The sequence below is a fragment of the Choloepus didactylus genome, chromosome 24 (genome assembly GCF_015220235.1).
Source record: "Choloepus didactylus isolate mChoDid1 chromosome 24, mChoDid1.pri, whole genome shotgun sequence".
NCBI classification, from domain to species: Eukaryota; Metazoa; Chordata; class Mammalia; order Pilosa; family Megalonychidae; genus Choloepus; species Choloepus didactylus.
This window is the reverse complement of record NC_051330.1, coordinates 6,595,470-6,617,522: the sequence shown is the minus strand read 5'-3', so window position 1 is coordinate 6,617,522 and position 22,053 is coordinate 6,595,470. Positions and strand designations below refer to the sequence as shown.

Below are 22,053 nucleotides of genomic sequence, written 5' to 3'. Positions count from 1 at the left end.
ATTAGAAACAAAATGGAAGCAGAAAGGAGGAGTCAAGAAGACACGAGAAAGGATTTGGTGACTGAATGAATTAGATTTTGACCAAGTGAATAGGGTGAAGTTGAGAGTGAGGATGTAAGGATAACTCCAAGGTTCCCAGCTCAGGGGGCTGAGTGGGTGGGTGGTGGGACAAATGGACAAAATAAGGAAGAGGGCAAGACTGCAGGCTTTGGAGTAAAATACTTTGCCTGGGTCAGAATATGGAATTTGAAGTGCTATAGGGCTTCCAGGTGGAAATTCCCAGTAGAAAATGGAATTTGGCTCTAAAGTGTAGAGATAAGTTGGGTAAAGGCCTAGAGTTAATAGTTTAAGACATGGAAAGGGATGAAAAGTTCCAGAAACCTCCCTCAAGAATGAAAAGGTAATAAAACTTACAGCAGATGCCTGAAGGAAACCTGTACTTTGTTAAGCATAAGTTTCCAACCCAGCTATACTGGAGCTCAAGTGGAGCTGGACACTGGCATTTTATAAAAAGTTCCCAAGTGATTCTAAAGTACAGCCAAGATTGAGAACCACTGAATTCAAAGGTAAAGGGAGGAAACAGAATTAATTTAAAAAAAAGAAAGAAAGGCCAAAGAAGTGACAACTAAACCAAGTACAAGCAGTAGGTGGTAATAAACCAAATAGATGCTTAACAAATACTTTTGATAAAAAGGCTGATCCTGAACACTCCAAATATTCAACTAATACTAAATCAGATCAAATATAGCTACTGTTTCAAAAATGTGCTTCTACTAACATCAATATATCAATATATCTCTAGGTATCCTATGATTATTTTCAAATTAAAATGTCAAAAATAATTTTAAAAAATTATATTAAAGAAGAGAAGGTATATCTACAAAGGAGTAAGTACATATCTATTTTTCCACAAAAGATAAAAAGATATGAGAAACTGTTCACAAAATATGAAATGATACAGAAATCTTTTTTTCACTTCAACATAACTTTTAAGTTATGAATATAATCAAAACAGAATTCTTTCTTAGTTTAAAATTTAAAAATCCAAATCATAAGGGTAAGAAAATATATTTCCCAAGTTCAGAACTTAGCTTAATTCTGTGATTTCTGAATCCACATTTGGAGGAATTTAAAGAAATTAGTCACACCAAATTGGGGTGGATTCAAGAAGAGGGGGTTGGAGAAAGGTTTAAAAGGGAGAATCGTTTCTTCAGCTCCTCAGAAATGTTAGACCCAGAACCCAAACTTGCGTATACTTGAGATAATGTAACTCTCACAACAAGTCAGGTGGGACTATAAAATCAGGTGCCTAATAGTGGGATGGAGAACATCTTCTTGACCAAAAGGGAGATGTGAAAGGAAATGAAATAAGCTTCAGTGGTAGACAGATTCCAAAAGGAGACGAGAAGTCACTCTGGTGGGCACTCTTACACACAATATAGATAACCCTTTTTAGGTTCTAATGAATTGGAATAGCTACAAGTAAATATCTGAAACTATCAAACTACAACCCAGAACCCTTGAATCTTGAAGATGATTGTATAACAAAGTAGCTTATGAGGGGTGACAATGTGATTGGGAAAGCCATATGGACCACACTCCCCTTTGTCCAGTGTATGGATGGATGAGTAGAAAAATGGGGGCAAAAAAAAAAAAGGCACCCAGTGTTCTTTTTTACTTTAATTGTTCTTTTTCACTTTAATTTTTATTCTTATTATTTTTGTGTGTGTGGTAACGAAAATGTTCAAAAATTAATTTTGGTGATGAACGCACAACTATATAATGGTACAGTGAACAACTGAATGTACGCTTTGTATGACTGCATGGTATGTGAATATATCTCAATAAAATTGAATTAAAAAAAAAATCAGGTGCCTAGACACACAGAAGAGAAGCCACAAAAGACAGCTAGAGGCCTCTCTGTCTGGCCCATGCCTCATCACCCCAGTACAGACAAGAGGTCGGCCCCTGGATTTCAACACTGTAGAAACAGAAGGAAGCCATTTGTCTAGGGATGGCCCTGACTAGACCCTGCCAACTACAAGAACAGTCCTTCGGTTCTGCTTCCTGGCCTGCTGAACAACGTGCTTTCTGACCATTTCTTAACCTACTTCTCTGGCCTTGCCATCAATTATGAGGGAGCTCTTAAAATGCTTCCAATAAACCCCCATTTCTTGATGTATCCAGAGTTGGCTCCACTGCTCACAACCAAAGGTGGGGAAACTGAGGCTAAGGAGGTAAATGACAACTTCAAGGGCATATGCACTTATAAGTACTAAAGATGGGACTCAAATCCAGTTGTGTGATATCCAAAGTCCATGCTCTTTCCTACCATCTACCTAAATATCCTGTGTTTTACGGACTGTTTAAGTACTTTGGTATTTCCTACCAAAACTGCAACATATAATTAAATGGTAGTCTGTTTGAAATCCATGTTTTAAAAAAAAAAAAATAGGAGAAAAAGTCATTCTCTGAGATGTTGCATTCACTAAAGAAACAATCCAAGATAGTTGCTACATTAAGAGAAAATAAAGCCAATTTATTCAGTCTTAGTAAGCTTAATGTATCACAGGACATAATTTAAAAGATTATGTAGATCTGGGAGATAGATTGTTATATGTAGCTTACACAGCACTGGATTTATCCTGACATATTTTGCCAGTCAGCAACTAAGAATTGGCAGACAGAGGCAAGTGTTTCCTTTCCAACAAGCAAAAGTACTAATGCTGTTTTTATGTGTTTTTGCCTGGACTTAAAAAGGCCAGTTCCTAAATGCAAAGCTTAAATTTTTTTTTTTGGTAAATTTTTATTCCTAGATGAAACTTTAGCCTAAATCAATCACCAGAAGACTGAATTTTAGTGTCACATTCTACACAGTATTCTAAATTAGAAACATTTAAGTAAATTAACACTCTATTCCAAGAGAGAACATTGCCCACATGACATATTATCTGTTTACAATTTTAGGGGGGATGCTTAGCTCTCATCTACTAAAAACACCTCTAACAGATATTAGAAATCTATAATACATATCTGTTTCCTTACTTACTTTAAACAGCGGAGAAATCAAATATTTTCCTGCATGATAAATGTGTTTTATTACATTAATGCTACAAAGTTTTTGAGTATATATGTTTAAAACCACTTTACTTTCTTTATTTGATCTGTTCCTAAAGAGTTAAGTTTGAGTTTTGCAAACCAAGTACCATTTTCACATTAACTATATTATCAGTTCAAGTATTATTTTTATAATTGATTTGTCTTCAATAATCTGGTTCTGTTTGTCTATCACTGATTACTCATTAAAAGGAACCCTTTGATTTCAAGAAATAACAGAAAAACGTTGTAATGTAGATGCCATTTAATCGAGCTCTACTTTTGATAGCTAAAAATCTTGAGATCAGTTCTGAGAGAGAGAACAGGGGAGAACTTATGTGGATAGAAAAAATTATGCTATATCTGAGTGGAAGAGAGAGTGATGAGGTCTGACAAACCACTCTTGGCTTGGGGAAGCTCAACAAAGGAAAAGAGCAAGGCTGTGTCTTCCTGAGCGAGGACAGAAATCAAGTAATCTGTTTGCTTGGTCCACGAGGGTGACCACATCCTGACTTGAAATCTTATAGTTTGAAGGGGAAAGTCCAGCAACACACCAGAGAACCCTGAAACCAGTTATCTGTTTTAAGGCACTCTGAGAAGATTCTCTATCTTCCTTATCATTTTTGCAAAATTTGATTGTATTACTGCCCCTCCAAATAGGCTACATTATAAAAATGCTGAAATAGTTTTATATGGCCACTTACTAATTTTCACAGATCTGGCAGACAGTATGAGGACAGTTTGCACTGGGCTGTGATTTACTAAAGTATTTTTGTAATTTTTTTTAATCAAACAGCAAAGACATTTGGATTTAGGAAAATCTTTTGGCTAAATCAATGTTAGATACCATTAAAGCACTTCCTATTGTGCTGGGCATTGTGCTATTCCCCTTCTAGCTTCAAGCATGTAATGACAACTAACTCTAGGAGGGAGGCGATGTTAGCTCCAAAGCCCAGATGATGAAGAGGGTATTAACATGATCAAGTACACAAAACTAAGTGAAGGGGGCACAATTTGAACCTGGGTCCTGATGACTTGAAAGCTCAGATTCATAACCACCCTGCTTCTCAGGGCTACATAATTCTATTTACAAAAGGTACTTTTCTTCCCCCTAAAGGAACAGTTTTACAGCATACATTTAAAAGATCCCAAAGACTGGTGGTTTGATGGGTTGAGCCCTCTACCACAGGTTTTACCCTTGGGAAGACGGTTGCTGCAAAGGAGAGGCTAGGCCTCCCTATGGTTGTGCCTAAGAGCCTCCTCCTGAATGCCTCTTTGTTGCTCAGATGTGGCCCTGTCTCTCTAGCTAAGCCAACTTGAAAGGTGAAATCACTGCCCTCCCCCCTACGTGGGATCAGACACCCAGGGGAGTGAATCTCCCTGGCAACGTGGAATATGACTCCCGGGGAGGAATGTAGACCCGGCATCATGGGATGGAGAACATCTTCTTGACCAAAAGGGGGATGTGAAAGGAAATGAAATAAGCTTCAGTGGCAGAGAGATTCCAAAGGAGCTGAGAGGTCACTCTGGTGGGCACTCTTACGCACAATATAGACAACCCTTTTTAGGTTCTAATGACTTGGGGTAGCTGGCAGTAGATACCTGAAACTATCAAACTACAACCCAGAACCCATGAATCTCGAAGACAATTGTATAAAAATGTAGCTCATGAGGAGTGACAATGTGATTGGGAAAGCCATAAGGACTACACTCCCCTTTGTCTAGTTTACAGATGGATGAGTAGAAAAATGGGGAAAGGAAACAAACAAACAGACAAAGGCACCAGGTGTTCTTTTTTACTTCAATTGCTCTTTTTCACTCTAATTATTATTCTTGTTATTTTTGTGTGTGTGCTAATGAAGGTGTCAGGAATTGATTTAGGTGATGAATGTACAACTATGTAATGGTACTGTAAACAATCGAAAGTACAATTTGTTTTGTATGACTGCGTGGTATGTGAATATATCTCAATGAAATGAAGATTAAAAAAAAAAAAAACAAAAAAAACAAAAAAAAGACATAATGCTGAGCAAAATAAGCCAGGCACAAAAAGAGAGATATTGTATGTTACCACTAATGTGAATTCTGTGAAAAATGTACAATGTTTTATACTGTAGAATGTAGGGGACCTAGAGATACCAATTAGTGGAGGGGGAATGATAATCTAATAAGAACAGATAAACTATGGAGGGTAATCTCAAGGTTATGGGAATGCTCAGGAATGATTATGGTTTGTAAACTTTCTTGGATATAGTAAGATCATGTTGGAAGCAATAGAGTTATTTTAGGTTTTTTTTTTCTCTTATTCCTTTGTTTTCTTAGGGGTTGTTAATTTTCTTGGGGTATGGTAGGAACATGTTGGAAGCAATGTAGTTATTTTAGATTATTTGTTTTTCTTACTCCTCTGTTTGGACATGGTTTATTAATTAGGTTATTTATTTTCCTTAATCCATTGCTTTGTTTGAAATGTTGTGGGGTTTTTTTGGTTGTTGTTTGCCTGTTTGTTTTTAATTTTTTGATAAACAAAGTTAAAAAATTGAAAAAAAATCAGTAGAAAAATGGGAGTAAAAACTAAATGACAAATAGGGTGGGATGGGGGGATGGTTTGGGTATTCTCTTTTCACTTTTATTTTTTATTCTTATTCTGATTCTTTCTGATGTAAGGAAAATGTTCAGAAATAGATTGTGGTGATGAACGCATAACTATATGATCATACTGTGAACAGTTGATTGTATACCATGGATGACTGTATGGTTTGTGAATATATTTCAATAAAACTGAATTTAAAAAAAAAAAAATAAAAATAAAAGATCCCAAAGACAAAACATGTCATCAGAGAAATGGGAAAAGAGGCATTATATTTTACTGAGTGTCACTTATCTCCAAATGGAATTGTAGTGGGCACCTAAATGTTGAATTGAATTAACATATTCTCTCTCAGAAATAAACTTTTCAGGCCTATTTCTGATGAATAAATGCCTGCTATAATTTTTAAAATATTCTTTATATTGGCTTCAGTGTGAAAATAGTTCCAAAATACAGTATGTTTCTCAGTGTCTCAGCTGCTGACAGTACAAGCATAAAAAGGTTTAGCCTTAATAGAGTTAGTAAATATGCAATTTATTTGGAAATTCCTTTTAAAAAGGTAAACATGAACTTTTCATTTCCATCAGTCACCTCAAACTTCCTGTAATCTCACATTTTCTTTAAAGGCATAGAAAAGAATAGAAGTCTAGCCCAACATCATTTGTTTCCACTTTTTACCTCTACATCGAAACTTATGAAAAAATGGTACTTTTAAACTGTTTAAAAAAACACAGGCAAAAAAATAAACACAAAAAACAAAACAAATAAAAAAATTAAAAGAAAGATAAAAAGGAGGAAAAAAAAAACAGGCCACTTCTGATTACTGAACTTATTTAAGATTCAAAAAACCCTCTCAGGTCAAGTCCAAAGTAGGTAGATTTGCAGTCAGCCCACAAATGCAAGTATATCTTGAGAAGAAAATGGAAAAGAATATCCTTTGCATAATTAAATCATTATTAAGGGATGATGGTTTCAAAGAAAAGTAAGGTTTGTTAAACATCTAGAGTAAGACAGTTTTCCACTTTGTACCATTGATAGGTAATATGCTCTTCTACTAGCTGTAACATGAAAATATGTCTAAAAAAAGAAAGCTAGTTCTACATTTCATCCTTTGAGTAGTCTTTATGGATAAAGGCATAACAGAGCAGTGGTTAAGTTTAAGGGCATAATCAGTGGAAACAAAATGCTGACCTTGACTTCTCTTGCTGTAGATGCTCACAGTCATCATTTAATGTCTCTGAGCTGAAGTCACTCGTATATAAAATAGAGATAATAACACTACTGACCTCTCACTTTTGATGTGACTTTTTAAAAAGCAAGTGTTAATAAAGTGCTTCTCCCAGGACCCGGTGCATAAAAAGCAATTCATAAATGTTACTATTATTAGGTGTACAATCTGGTCTCCTTCTTAATACAGCATTCATTTCACTTTCCTTTTAATAAAGTGGCATCTGAGAAGCAAAATGAAATTGGAGAACTGCTTTCTAAGTAAGAATAATCAGATTTCAGTCTGAAGAATTCAGAATCTATTTGGATCTGAATTATGTAATAATACAAACCATAGTTTCTGCTTGATCATTACCAATTACACAAATGTGTACTTTAATACAGTTGAGACTGGGACAAAATACAGACTTTCCAAACTGGGAACTCAAATCCAAAGACAAAATTAATATTTAATATGGTTGGATTCTGTATAAATTACAAAAGTAAACATAAATGCACATAATGGTCCAGGGAGGAGGTGAAGCATATAGCATGGAAAAAAAGTGAATATTGGATAATATACTAAATACCAGATGAAAAGTGAGAATCAGAGAAATTTGAGTTATTGGGATCTACTGTGATCCTTCCTTGGTCTAGCAGCTAGCTCACAGCAGGTGGGGCTGTCTCAAAGAGGGCATTTGGGGATGAACTGGATGTTCTGGGTTGTTACAATAACTACCAAGATGTATCTGACATTAGTCAGGAAGGACTGGGATGCTACAACTCTTGCAGTGTATGAGACAGTCATGCACAATTAGGATTTGTGCTGTGGAGAAACACTGTTCGAATGTAACTTCCTATGGAAATAAGAAATCTGAGTTTAACTGACTATAGAATAGGGCTTCCTGACAGGATGATTTGTATGGAAGAATAGTGCATATCTCCATTTTCGTTCCATAATGTATATAAGCTAATTCAGTAGTAGCAAACACGTTTGGACCAGTGAAAAATTTCCAATAAGGAGGGGTCCTTAAGTTCTCTCTAAATACTCCTATTTCTTACTGAGACTTCCAGGTGAAAATGAACACATGCTATTAATCCTTAATGGGACCTCCTTCCCACCTAGCAACCAAAAAAAAAAAAAAAAAAAAAAGAAAGAAAAGAAAATGATGACAAGTATCAACTAATCAACTATAACATCAAAAGCAAACGCTAGCAGACATTCTGAGGCAAAAATATGGAAAATATTTTCCAATAACCACAAGACTAAAGAAGATAGATTGAGAAATTTTGGCCTACACATGTGTCACCCTGTGAAACAATTCAGCTGTACTGGCCAGAAAGAAATTTCTAAAAGCTTTTCTGCTCCCTAAGTCTCATTGCCTGACCCCTGGTTTAGAAACATCAAAAGACTAGGGCACCACATTTTTCTTTTTCAAAGTGCTAAAACAATTCTCCCCATTCCAAAGGACTTACCCCTCCAACAGCACTTCTTTTTCTACATGTCTTTGGGGACTAAACTCCAACCATAAACTATGTAGCCTGGAAAAGAGAAGTAAAGGCAGTAGAACGCTGTATTCTGGAAGAGTTAGACCTACCCGTTATAGAGAGATAAAGTCGGAACACTGAGCATGAACCCATCTCTAGATGTAGATGTTGGGGGTAGGAATTACTAGCTTCAAAGTGCAGGATCCATGAAGTGGAAAAAACAGTGTCTGTATTTGAGCATGAGTAAACAGAAAGCCATGAGGGCTATGAAAACAATACTGTCACGCAAGGAAAGGGAACATTATCGTCATGACAAGAAGAGCTGATGGCTGAAAACGACCTTCTAAACCAGTGGTTTTCAGGCTGTGAGCTGTGGAATGTGAGGGTCTGAGCAACTACTCGCTCAGGGGCCACCATGGTGAGGAGATAAAGAACGACTAGGTGAGGTTGCAGGTTTCCAGCCACAGCTGCAGCTGCAAGAGCTCCACTTTCATCTGTTACATATTGGATTATTGTGCAATATTTCATTTGAGCAAAGTGTTTTAAAGTAAAAGAACAACAATAAAAAACTGTTGAAAACCACGTCTAGAGGAAACAAAACAGGTTTTAGAAAATCTTTGCTTAGTGTTTTCTATAGACAGAAAAAAAAAGAAGTCCTTTATGAAACATAAGGAAGGATCAACAAGAGATGATGAAAGGTGACATAAGAGTGGATGGGCTAACCTAAAACAGCACTAAATAGAGACTAAAAAGGCAAGCATGTATATAAAATCTACACTAAAAACAACAGATTTTAGATTGTGGGAAAGAAAATTTATGTCATAGAATCTATAGTCAAAAAGCATTCTCATAATGCTGGAGAAAAGAACAAAGGCTTTACAATGATTGTTTTCTCTGTTCAAAGATACTAAAATCAAGATCAAAGGTTGACAAACAATGAAGATCCAATGTTTAAATAATACATATTCCAGAAGTGGAAATAAAAAATAAATAGAGAATATTTTACAATTCCTTAAGGATTAATGGATCTATGCAATAATTTTCAGTGGCTGAAATGTTAATATTTGTGTTTAGTTATTTGATTGAGAGATTTTGTATCTTATAAAAAGTAGAAGTGAGAAAAAATACAGTTTCATTCTTTCAGAAAATGTACCATTCTCCACCTACTCCACACCCATGAAAAATTTTTCATTGTGAAACGAGGTACCATAATTTGAATATAAATCACAGGATTTACCTCATGTTGTGATTTTTTTAATGGGTTTTTAATAGCATTACAGACAAACTGTATGGCATCCGTGATTCTCGCACAATGGAGTATTTCCTTTCAGTACTCATTCCAAGGAGGAGACTCTTTGTATGGAAAGACTTTGAGATCCCCCTCTCCCATCAATGTAAAACACAGAAGAATAACAATTCCACAAAGAAAATATTAATAACAGAAAAACTATGGTTGCAAGCACCCAAAATCCTAGACTCAGCATTGTAAAGCTATGGCAAAGTGAGCTTCTGAAATGACAAGATGTCTTATATACAGAAGAAGAATTACTTGTGGCTCCTTTTGATTTTTTAATTATAATTCAAATTATTAAAGGTTTAAAATTTTAAACCTAGTTTCCTAAGCCTTTAATTCAATATATTACTTATATTTAGAAATCTAATAAATTTTAGCAATCACTTGCAAAGTGAAATTTGATTTATGTTCAATTTATTCATGACAAACAGATTACAATTCCTTAGCAATAAGTTAAACTTAGAAATTAAATTAATTAGCATTTTTAAACTCCATTTTTAATTTAATATATTTAGATATCCTTGAATACTTTAGATACCAAAAAATTAAAAGCAAACTGCTCTCATATTCTTAATCAATCCTCAAAAATCTAATAATGTAAATTTATAAATATGGTGAATCTCAAGACCTCTTAGAAATTCAAATCCTGCTCAAAAACCTGGTAAATTTTTATTTTTCTCAACTAAAATGGCACAATTCTAAAATCAATTCACATTTCAAATTAGAATTACACAGCTAATCTGTCAAATATTTTATTTTTTTCCTTTGGTTCTTTTTTGGTTTTTTATTTTTTTATTTTATTTTTTGTCAAATATTTTAATATGTCAAAATCGTTATATTATTTAAAACACTTTTAAGTGTTAATTATTCCCAGATTATCACTAAATCTGTTAATACAATGGATTTGATTACTTCATCAGCTCTATATTTAATTCTAACCCTAAAGAAATCTTCTCCCAATCTGAAATAAACTGGGGAAACACCATTTTACAGGAACTGGAATTGCTTAGTAACCAAAGGTTTTGCCAGCTTACGACGCCTCTTTTGTGACTTCTTCAGCTTCATCACCTGACTGAATATGGTTTCCTTATCTGTGTTTCTGGTGTGTCACAGTCACAGTGCATCCACATGGATTAGCATATCTTTCACGGCTTTCTCTGGTTCTGTCCCCAAAGCAATAAAGTCATGCCCTTGGGGAAACCAAGTACAGCATCCACAGAGCATTTTGGATTGGGATCGGGTAGGGGAAGCCACGCCTTCCCCGGAAGGCAATGATTAAATGCTGGGTTGTTACAAACTGAACTGTGAATAAGGACAAAAAGAACAAAAATTGAAATGGAAAGTTCTAAATGAGTATTAAAATCATGTGGAACCTAGAGGAAAAATACAAGTTCGAAATATTCTCTTAACCACATTGGGTAAGTGCTATCCTTAGTAAGGAGATAATAAAACTCACAATATATATTTGTTACTTCATTGTCTAGACAATGCTTTTAGGAAATCATGCAATTCTCCTTACGAAATGTAGGTTTAGTCATTCTCAACTAATCCCTCTTATCTTTTAAAAACGCAAGTCAAAAAAAAATCTCCTCTGTATGACAGGACACTTAGGAGAGTCTACATGACTCTTGTGGTCAGAACACTAATGGTCAGAACAGGCCTCACCACAGAAGTGTGCAGCTCAGCCTGCGCCTTTCTTAATGAACTTTCCTGTTGGGTGTGTGTTCACTGCTCTGTAAGTACCACCACATGAGCTTATTTTAATTACGGGCATTTAGAAAGAAATAGTATAATCTTACTCCTGATCTTATGACTCCAAACTAACAAAATCATTACAAGTATCACAAACTTCTAATGTATTTAAAAAACAAGGAAAATACTTTTTCCAGATACATCCTCATATTGCTTAGTAATTTTTTTTTTAAATCTTAGCAAAAGATGACTTGGGGAAGAATGTTGGTGATTTAAAAGTTCCCAACAACACTGTAATTCTATTTGTATTTTTCCCCCTACAGATTAATTTTAATGACTCTTTAATGACCCTACTATAAGCAAATATTTGATATTTAAAGTGAATGTTACTTAGGGCTTTTAAAATTGCAAGCAGGAATTTTAAAAGCTCAGGATATTTGGCTAAAGAAATAAGCTAAAATCCTACCTCTGTAAACCTGGGTAATTAAAAAAAACACCCTCTTTGATCCTCAGTTTCTTCATCTATTAAATCGGTATAATAATAACTTGAAATATTGTTCTGAAAAGTAAATGAAATAATGTATGAATCACATCTTTCAGAACAAGTCTGATTCATAAGTAATCTTTTACTCTTTGTGCTTCAGTTTGGGTAACTTCTACCGACCTATCTTCAAGTTCTCTGATTCTTTCCTTGGCTGTGTCAAATTGCATGATAAGGCTGTTAAGAGCATTCTTTATCTCTCTGAGTTTGTTATTTCTAACATTTCATTCTACTCTTTCAGAGAGTTTTCTCTCTGCTCAAATTTCTCATCTATTCATTTATGTTGCCTACTTTTTTCACTAGAAATTTTTTTTTTAATTCAGTTTTATTGAAATATAGTCACAAACCATACAGTCATCCATGGTATACAATCAACTGTTCACAGTATGATCATATAGTTATGCGTTCATCACCACAATCTATTTCTGAACATTTTTCTTACATCAGAAAGAATCAGAATAAGAATAAAAAATAAAAGTGAAAAGAGAATACCCAAACCATCCCCCCATCCCACCCTATTTGTCATTTAGTTTTTACTCCCATTTTTCTACTGATTTTTTTTCAATTTTTTAACTTTGTTTATCAAAAAATTAAAAACAAACAGGCAAACAACAACCAAAAAAACCCCACAACATTTCAAACAAAGCAATGGATTAAGGAAAACAAATAACCTAAAATAACTACTTTGCTTCCAATATGTTCCTACCATATCCCAAGAAAATTAATAAACCCTGTCCAAACAGAGGAGTAAGAAAAACAAATAATCTAAAATAACTACATTGCTTCCAACATGTTCCTACCATACCCCAAGAAAATTAACAACCCCTAAGAAAACAAAGGAATAAGAGAAAAAAAAAACCTAAAATAACTCTATTGCTTCCAACATGATCTTACTATATCCAAGAAAGTTTACAAACCATAATCATTCCTGAGCATTCCCATAACATTGAGATTACCCTCCATAGTTTATCTGTTCGTATTAGATTATCATTCCCCCTCCACTAATTGGTATCTCTAGGTCCCCTACATTCTACAGTATAAAATTCACTAGAAATTTTAACATATTAATTATAGTTATTCTTAAATTCCCTGACAGTGTCAATATCTGGGTCATTTCTGAGTCTGATTCTGTTGATTGTTTTGTCTTTCACACTTGGTTACTTTCTATTTACTGCTGTTTGATCTGTGTTGTAATTTTTGAATGAATTGGATGTCACATATAGAGGAACATAAATATTTATGCCCAGATGGGTGTGCCAGTTTGGATATATTATGTCCTCCAGAAAAATCACATTCTTCAATGCATTCTGGTGGAGGTAGACTGATTAGTCTGTTGATTACGGTGGAACCTCTTGATTGAGTGTTTCCATAGAGATGTGACTCACCCAACTGTGAGTGATACCTTTGATTAAATTATTTCCATGGAGGTGTGGAGCCCACCCACTCAGGGTGGGTTTTGATTAATTCACTAGAGTATTTAAGTGAAGAACCAACACAGACCCAGATGCCTGCTGACACTTGAAGACACTTGGAGATGCAGAAGGACATTTGGAGATGCTAAGTTAAGACATGAAGCCCAGAGTTTGCCCCAGAGGAGCTAAGATAGGGCCCCCAGATCCTTAGACAGAAACACCCAGGAGAACCAAGCACAGAGCTGAGAGAAGCTAAGACTGACAGAAGCCCGAGACATTTTGGAGAAAGCTGTTTTGAAACACAACCTGGGAGCAAAGGACCAGTAGACCTCAGCCACGTGCCTTCCCAGCTGACAGAGGTGCTCCAGATGTCATCGGCCATTCTTCAGTGGCTTATTTGTTGTTGATGCCTTATTTTGGACACCTTCATGGTCTTAGAGCTGTAAATCTGTAACCTAATAAATCCCCTTTATAAAAGCCAATCCATTTCTGGTATTTTGCATAACAGCAGCTTAGCAAACCAGAACAATGGGCAAGTCTCTTTTTCTGCTAGGCTGTAGGTTTTGTGGCTTGAGTCAGTAGAGTTAGGAGTTGAGCAGGATTTTGGTTTGGTTGCTATTATGGTTATCTCCAGCACATCCCTGGCTTCAAATTCTTCTAACACTAACTTGTGGAAGCTGCCTGCCCCTGGGTTTCCCTCAGTGTTCACACGTTACCTCCACTTTTGGCCTTCCCTGTGCACCTGCAATATAGGGTCGGTCTCCCTCCATACTTCTGCCTCTTTCCCAGTAATATTCTGTTGATTCTTGTCATTCAATGCTTGCTAATCTACATGCAGAAAACACTGTACACCCAAAGATGTTCACCAAAACATTACTTATAATATTGACACATCAAAAACAATCAAAATGTCCACTACAAATGGTAGAACTATTTTTAAATCAAAGAAAAGTTATTTTTATATTTCCATTTCTTTAATTTTTCCTTATCTTCCATGCCTCTGTAACTTGCCCGAGGAGGGAAAGCACCAGTCACATGGCCTTGCATGGCTCCCACCATATTTACTGTTGTTTTCTTCTGTCCCTGAGATATTTGGTATCACAGCCTAAACCATACCATGTACATTTGGACTCTGGATGCATATATCTGCCTTCACCTCTTTACACAAACAATATGAGACCTCCCACATTATAACTTTGTGTTCTATGGTAACATCACTGATGTGGTCTAATTGCAACCCAGTATAGCTGGAAAGTCCAAAGGAAAATCCTCCACAATAAACCCCACACTATACAGAAATACAAAGTGAGAACTAAAGTATTTTAAGTATTTTGGTATTATAAGTAATGTTTTGGTGAACATCTTTGGGTTTCAATGTTTTCTGCATGCAGATTAGCAAGCATCAAATAACTACCCAATATAAATAAATATGAAAGAGCCTTTACATTATTGAGGTTTTATATTATCTTAAATGAATGTTCTTTTATTTCATTAATTACTGTAAAATTGACAAAAGATAACACTGATGATTTTGATATGATTAACATAAGGTAAATCTGATAATAAAATTAAAACTGCATTTGTAACTCTTTTTTTCAACACATAAAAATGAATTACATCTATTTTTATCTTCTTCTGTGCAATTGCTTTTCTCCATAGCAAACCTGCTTTTATCCGTAACTTTTCTTTTTTCCTGAACTGCTCTAGTGAGTATGATGTCCTGCTCTCTCATCTACAATTTCAAACCCTTGTGCCCATTAGTTTAAATCATGGTCTTCTTTTTTCTCTTTCAACTCTGGCCTTGCATCTTTTCTGGTAGGAAAAAGCAATCTTCCTTGGCCAAAATTTCAGCCAAGATAATTTAACTGTGAAGCATCTTGAATTGGTGTTACCACCCTAAACAGTTAAATATCTAACCTGATATATCATATGACAAAGACACAAATGCCCTCTGAATGTCCAATAAACCTAAGCTGACAGCACATTTTTCTGAGACAAGTGACATTTGACCAAACTCATGTGGTGTACAGCTGCACTTTACTGGCAGTCTGCTTAGTTGCACTGTAATTGTTTCTTAGATTCTGAGCCATTCTTTTGAATCTGTGCTCCCTTGTGAGCTTTTACAATTCCTCTTTCATTTTTAAAGCCCTTCTTTTAGCCATCAGGCATTGTTAGAATAATTTCATTAGTATGAATATAATCCTTTTCTTCCAAAAGATTCTCAAGTCTTATTTTGACAATTGAGCAATAATGGTGATGAAAAATTCCTTTTTAAGCCATATCTTGCAATTAATTCTGAGAGGCTCAAGACATTTTTGAAAGGGGATAATATGGCTTGCAATTAAAATGTATTTAAAAAAAAAAAACTAGTCATGTAATCTGTCTCCTGCCCTTCCAAAAGTTATCCTACATCCCTGCAACAAAGTCTGTTATTTCCCTGTGGTGGTTTGAAGCTGTATGTTCCCAGAAAAACATTATTATGTTTAATTCACTCCTGTGGATGTGAATCCCTTGTAAGTAGGACCTCTTGCTGATGTTACGTCAGTTAAGTGCAGGCACTTCAATCAGAATGGGTTGTAATCCTATTACTGGAGTCCTTTATAAGCAGAATGAAATTCAGAGAGAGAGAGAGTGAGAAAGCCACGGGAAATGAGAAGCTGAAGGTCAAAGGAACCAGCAGATAAGGGAGAAACCAGGAGAGGCCGCCATGCACCTTGTCACGTGACAGAGGAAACAAGGACCACCAGCCCCCAGCCCCAGAAGGCCACAGTCTTCGGGGAGAACGCATGGCCTTGAGGATGCCTTGATTTGGACTTTCTCTTACCCTCAAAACCGGGAGCAGCCTAGGGAAACTACACCACTCCCCATCTGCATCATGCCAGACACTGAATCAGAGCTCCTACAAATGCCATAAGCTCTATTACTTTCCCAGATGTAAAATGGAGAAATTAATACCCACTATGCATAATGCTCATGAATACTGCATTTAATGATCTCACAAATTTAAAGAACGTAGCACAGTACCCAGCACTCAGTAAGTGTGCAGCAAATCTGACTTCCCTCTCCCCATCCCTTAACCGCCATGCAGCACACATTCCCCTCACGTCAGGGGCTGAGTCTCCGCAGGGACAGCCGTGAGGGGCCAGGGGCTGCAACACGACGAGGAAGAAAGGGCTTGAATGATAACAGCTTGTCTCTGCAGGCACAAGTTCAAACCCAGGGACGTCACATAAGAAAATAGTAAGAAATAAAGAGAGATGGGGGGGGGGTGGTAGCAACAATTTTAGCTATAGTATTAAATCTGCTAGAACTTGAGAGAAAATTGGACCCCAACAAACCTGTCCCACTGCATTGCTACACCTCACTTTTACCCATGGTAGTGAACCTATGGCATTGCTTGTTTTGTCTTCCTTTATGGAGAAAAAGGAGACATTTATAAGGTACCTGCCACAGACCCCACACTTTTCACATGTTTTATCCTTTTACACCCATTAGGAAGTAAGTATCTTCATTCCCAATTGACAGACACCAAGAAACTAGGCTTGAGAAGTTAAATGATTTGCACTTTCTCTCTGTTGGGAAGGAGATGGCCTCAAGTCTCTGGGACTCTAATCTACAATTTTTTCCCCTATATACATGCCTCAATGATTAATTATAAATGTTACCATGCCTGGATTGTAATTCACAGGGGCTTTTTCCTACAGATAAAAATTTTAACTCATTGGCTTGATGCATGATTTAATTGATTTTAAAAATCCACAAAAGCTTGATTCATGTATTTCATTTCTGTGAAAAAAAAACAGTTGTAAGGTACATCAGTGACTTAATAAAAGGGAGAAAATGCACTATTTTTAAAAGGAAACATAAAAATTCAAAGGTTCACCCCAATTTCAGAAATTTTTATGACGGAATACCATGGATCTTAAAGTTAGTAAGAAATGAAGGCTTTTAGACTTGAGTCCATTGAAGAAGCACCACAATTTCAGAGAGTTTTCTGGCAACTATGATCAGACAAAATCCCTTTTGGGATAATGAAACTGTATGTGAGAAACTTCTATATACAAAGACAACTAGAACTGCATTACTTTATCATCACTTCTAAAATTCAACAGCAATTTTAGAAAACTTAAACGCGGTAGAGCATATTCACGTCTGAAGACAGTCATCCTCTGTCCCCTCTCCAGGCACTGGGTGCTTGGCTGGGCCAGGTGACGTGCTCAGCCGTGGGCAGACGGGTGGATGTGGACACGCAGGGTCTGAGAAGGAGGCTCAGCTTCACGTGCTTCCCCTACCACAGGCACAGGAAGGTCTTAAGTGGGATTGAACCCTCAGCCCGCAAGAGGTGGCACCCAAAACAGACCCAACCGGGACCCTCAGCCTGGGCAGGGCTGCAGAGGCAGTGTTGCTGTAAACCCCTGACATTGGGGGGGGGGGGGGGTTTGTTATGTAGTGAAACCCAGTCAAAGATAAAAAAAAATACAAGTGCATTTCATCAAGACTGGGATGCATGGATTCTTCAAAATACATTCAGTACTTGTACTGGGCACTTTCTTAGAAGACAAAAGAAAGATGGAAAAATGTTTATAATGAGTACAGAAAGAAATATGAAAACAAGTTAAACGCAGAGTTAAATAGCTATTTTATGTGAATGTAGACCAGTTTAATTGGTTGTAAGGGGGAAAAAAAGCACAAATTTGCTTTTTTTAAAAAAAGGAGTTATTATAAGGGAAGAAGAGGGATTAAGAGTAGTCAACAAGGAAACAAAGTCCCTCCTCCAGGAAACATGTTCCTGTGGGAGAGACAGTCAACAAACAAGCTGAAGTAAAACCAGATAACTTTATGCTGGATTAAGTTCTGTGAAGAAGACAAAAAGTCATGTGAAAAAAAGTAATTGGCATTAAAGGGGACAGTTGATACAGATTAGGGATTCAGGAAAGGTCTTTCTGAGAAAGTGACATTTGAGCAGGGATAAGAATTATGAAAGAGCCAGTCACGTCAAGAGCTGAAGGCAGAGCATTCCAGCCAGAGCGAACAGGGAAGACTGATTTCTAGGCGCGCACCTGGTGGGAATGCAGGAAAAGCAGCTCCCTGATCTCTTCTATGGCTTTGGCTTTTCCTGGCACATTGCTTCCATATTATTCTCTCTCTACTAATGAGGCTCCTTTGCTTTCTAAAGCATTTGGATCATTCGTCAATTCAGTATATTTATGCAGCATCTTATGGACACACAACTTCACCTTTATATTATGACCCTTAACCTCTGCTAGCATGCCAATGGACAGCACCCCTTCAGGTTCCTTAATTTTAATTCCCAAGACAGGGACTCTAATTGGACCAAACTGCCTCAGCAATTTGCCTTAGCTGTCTCAAGAATGACGGTGCCTTTTAAGAGACTTGAATAGACATTCTCAAAAAAAATACATACAATGGCCAAAAAGCACATGAAAAGATGCTCAACTTCATTAGCTACTAGGGAAATGCAAATCAAAACCACAATGAGATGCCATTTCACACCCATGAGAATGGCTGCTATTTAAAAAAAAAAATGGAAAATTACAGACGTTGGAGAGGATGTGGCAAAACAGGAACACTCATTCATTGTTGGTGGGAATGTAAAATTGTGCAGCCACTATGGAAGACAGTAGGACAGCTGGGCAATTCCTCAGAAACTTAAGCATAGAATTACAATATGACCCGGCAACTCCATTTCTAGATATCTACCCAAAAGATTTGAAAGCATGGACTCAAAACAGATATTTGCACACCAATGTCCAATGCCTCATTATTCACAATTGCCAAAAGATGGAAGCACGCTAAGTATCCATCAACTGATGAATGGATAAACAAAATGTGGTATATATATACAATGGAATATTATTCAGCCATAAAAGGAATAAAGTTCTGATACATGTGAAAACATGGATGGACCTTGAAGACATCCTGTTAAGTGAAACAAGCCAGACAGAAAAGGAAAAATTTTGTATGATCTCACTGTTGTGAAATAATTAGAATAAGCAAACCCATGGAGTCAAAATCTAGAATATACATTACCAAGGGCTGGAGTGTGGTTAGAGAATGGGGATTTAATGCTTAAATTGTACAGAGTTTCTATTTGAGTTGATTGTAAAGTTTTGGTAATGGATGGTGGTGATGGTGGCACACAACACTGTGAACAAAATTAACAGCACTGAATTTTATATTTGAATGTGATTAAAAGAGGAAATTTTAGGTTGTATATATGTGACTAGAATACAAATTTTAAAACAAACTGTTCTTTTTCACTTCAATTTTTATTTTTATTATTCTTGTGTGTGTGGTAATGAAAATGTCAAAAATTAATTTTGGTGATGAATGCACAACTATATAATGGTACTGTAAACAACTGAATGTACGCTTTGTTTTGTACGACTGCATGGTATGTGAATATATTTCAATAAAATCAATTAAAAAAAAAGAAAAAAAAGAAAAGCCAGGCAGAAGCTGATGATAAGCAAAGCTTTTAGTTGTGTTGAACTATAAGAGAAGTGTATCTACTGTATCTGTCTGTGTAAGGGTACACAGTGGGATGTAGTGGTACATTCTCGACAATATTCCTGAATAAATGCAATATCAAGTCTCATAAATATTTCCTATATTATTCTTCAATGCAAAATGAGACAAACTAAGATTCAAAGTGCCCTCAGTACCACAGATAGCTTCCTTCTGTACCATAGAGCTTCCAATCCAGTATATACACACACACACGCACACACACACACACACACATACACAGAGAGAGAGAGACAGATCATCAAAACCACCCCCCCAAAAAAAAAACAACACAAAAAGTGAATCCTATTGTAAAAGATGGACTATAGTTAATAGCACAATTATAAAAATATTCTTTTGTGAATTGTAACAAATGTACCACACTAAAGCATGGTGTTAATATTGGGTGGTAGATGGGAACTCTGTATTTTTTGCATGATTTTTCTATACACCTACAACTTCTCCAGTTAAAAAAATGCCTAAAAATAAATGAATTAATTAAGAAATTAAAAAAATTAACAGTGCCCTTGAGTGAGATACCCACCTCCATTTCAAGCAGCTGTGGGAAGCAAGATCATCTGAGACACTAGAGAGGCAGGGTGGTGGCCTGGGGGATGTCCTCATTAGCTTGTAGAAGGGGCCAAGATTCCAAGTATTCCCACTAATTAGTGCTGACAAAATGAGGTGTGACCTAAGCAGAAGAAACACAAATAAAGCCTGGGGGTGGTCAGAGAAAGCGTCAGAAGGGAGATGGCATTTGAACCGAGGGAGCTCATTCATTTGTAGAGCCTACCAGGAGGCAGACACAGCACAAGATTCCATGCAAACACTTCTTCATGCTGCTCCAATGGACCTTTCCAGAATGCAGCTATTCCTGAATATAACACTGTCTAGCTTAAAGTTTTTCAGTAGCTTCCTACACATCCTTTCAGCAAAGATTGAAAAGTCTTACCATAGTTTTGTTCCCTACAGCCCCATATGCAGGTACCGAATCCATTTAAATGTATTGCATTATCTCAACGCCTTCACTCAAATCGGACCCTCTGATTGGAACTTTCCCTGAAGTCTTACCTCAGCTAATCCCTAATCACCCTATAAACTTCAGTTTACATTTCTGGTAGCTGTAAAAACAACACAATCCTTCCACAACACAATCTTTATGTTGGTAAGATCCAAGGCTGCCAAGAGTGTAAAAGAAGAAGGTAAAATGTGGCAACCTTTTTGGAAAGTGACCGTATAATGATATAAACTGAAAACATTTATGTGATTTGATCCAGTAATTCCTCTTCTAAGAAAATTAAACATAAATGTAGGCAAAGAACTATGTATACTATTTCCTAACTATTTAGGATAAAAGAAATTAGTAATATTATGGTGTTATAGACTGCCCATATGATATATGTTACTAAAGTGTACTATATAAACAAGTTTAAGAATGTGGACAAATGCTGACAATAAAACACTGACCAAAATTAGAATACAGATCTATATATACAGTATGATTATGGATAGGAAGGAAGGAAGAAATGGAGGGAGCAAGAGTAGGAGTTCCTTATTAGAAGGAACTGCATCAAATTATTTGTGGTTATATCTACAGGGGAGGTTTCAGAGGTTAGGTGTTATGCTCTTTTTTTATAGAAATATTTTATTTTCTAAACTGAAAGTTTACTTTATGATCAAAAAATGAAAGTTATTTTTCAATAAATAAAGCTTATCCTTCAAAGCTCAACTTCATCACCCCGGGCACAGAAGCAGTTATCCTCCATGAATATTAGCCCATTCCTCTATAATCCTGACTGTTACAGCCCTTGTGTGACCTTCAATATTAATTACCTTACATTGTTGTTAAAACTATAAGGGTTTGTTGAATTAACTTAAATAAAAAAGTAGTTAATTATCAAAGAAAATAGTAACCCCTCTGTGCCAGTTTGGATTTATTACGCCCCCCAAAACACCATGTTCTTTAATGCAGTCTTGCAGGGGTAGATGTATTAGTGTTGATTAGGTTGGAACCTACTGATTGAGTGTTTCCAAGGAGACGTGACTCAATCAACTGTGGGCAAGACCTTTGATTGGATAGTTTCCATGGAGGTGTTACCCCACCCATTCAGGGTAGGTTTAATTAAACCACTGGAGCCACATAAAAGAGCTCACAAACAGAAGGAAGAGAGAGCAGCTTAGAGAGACACTTTGAAGATGACCATTGGAA

At 36.3% G+C, this 22,053-nt stretch overlaps 1 protein-coding gene across 4 annotated transcripts in view; it reads right to left on the bottom strand.

Moving 5' to 3' along the window:
* Nucleotides 1–22,053, bottom strand: part of WDR27 (WD repeat domain 27) — a 464,468-nt gene that overhangs the window by 230,310 nt on the left and 212,105 nt on the right. The window contains exon 25 of one of the 4 annotated variants that reach the window (XR_005214116.1): nt 20,389–20,535. The exons of the other annotated variants lie outside the window; for them this stretch is intronic. The gene's annotated coding sequence lies outside the window, so the exon portion shown is untranslated. The remainder of the gene's footprint in view (nt 1–20,388; nt 20,536–22,053) is intronic. 4 annotated transcript variants of the gene reach the window in all.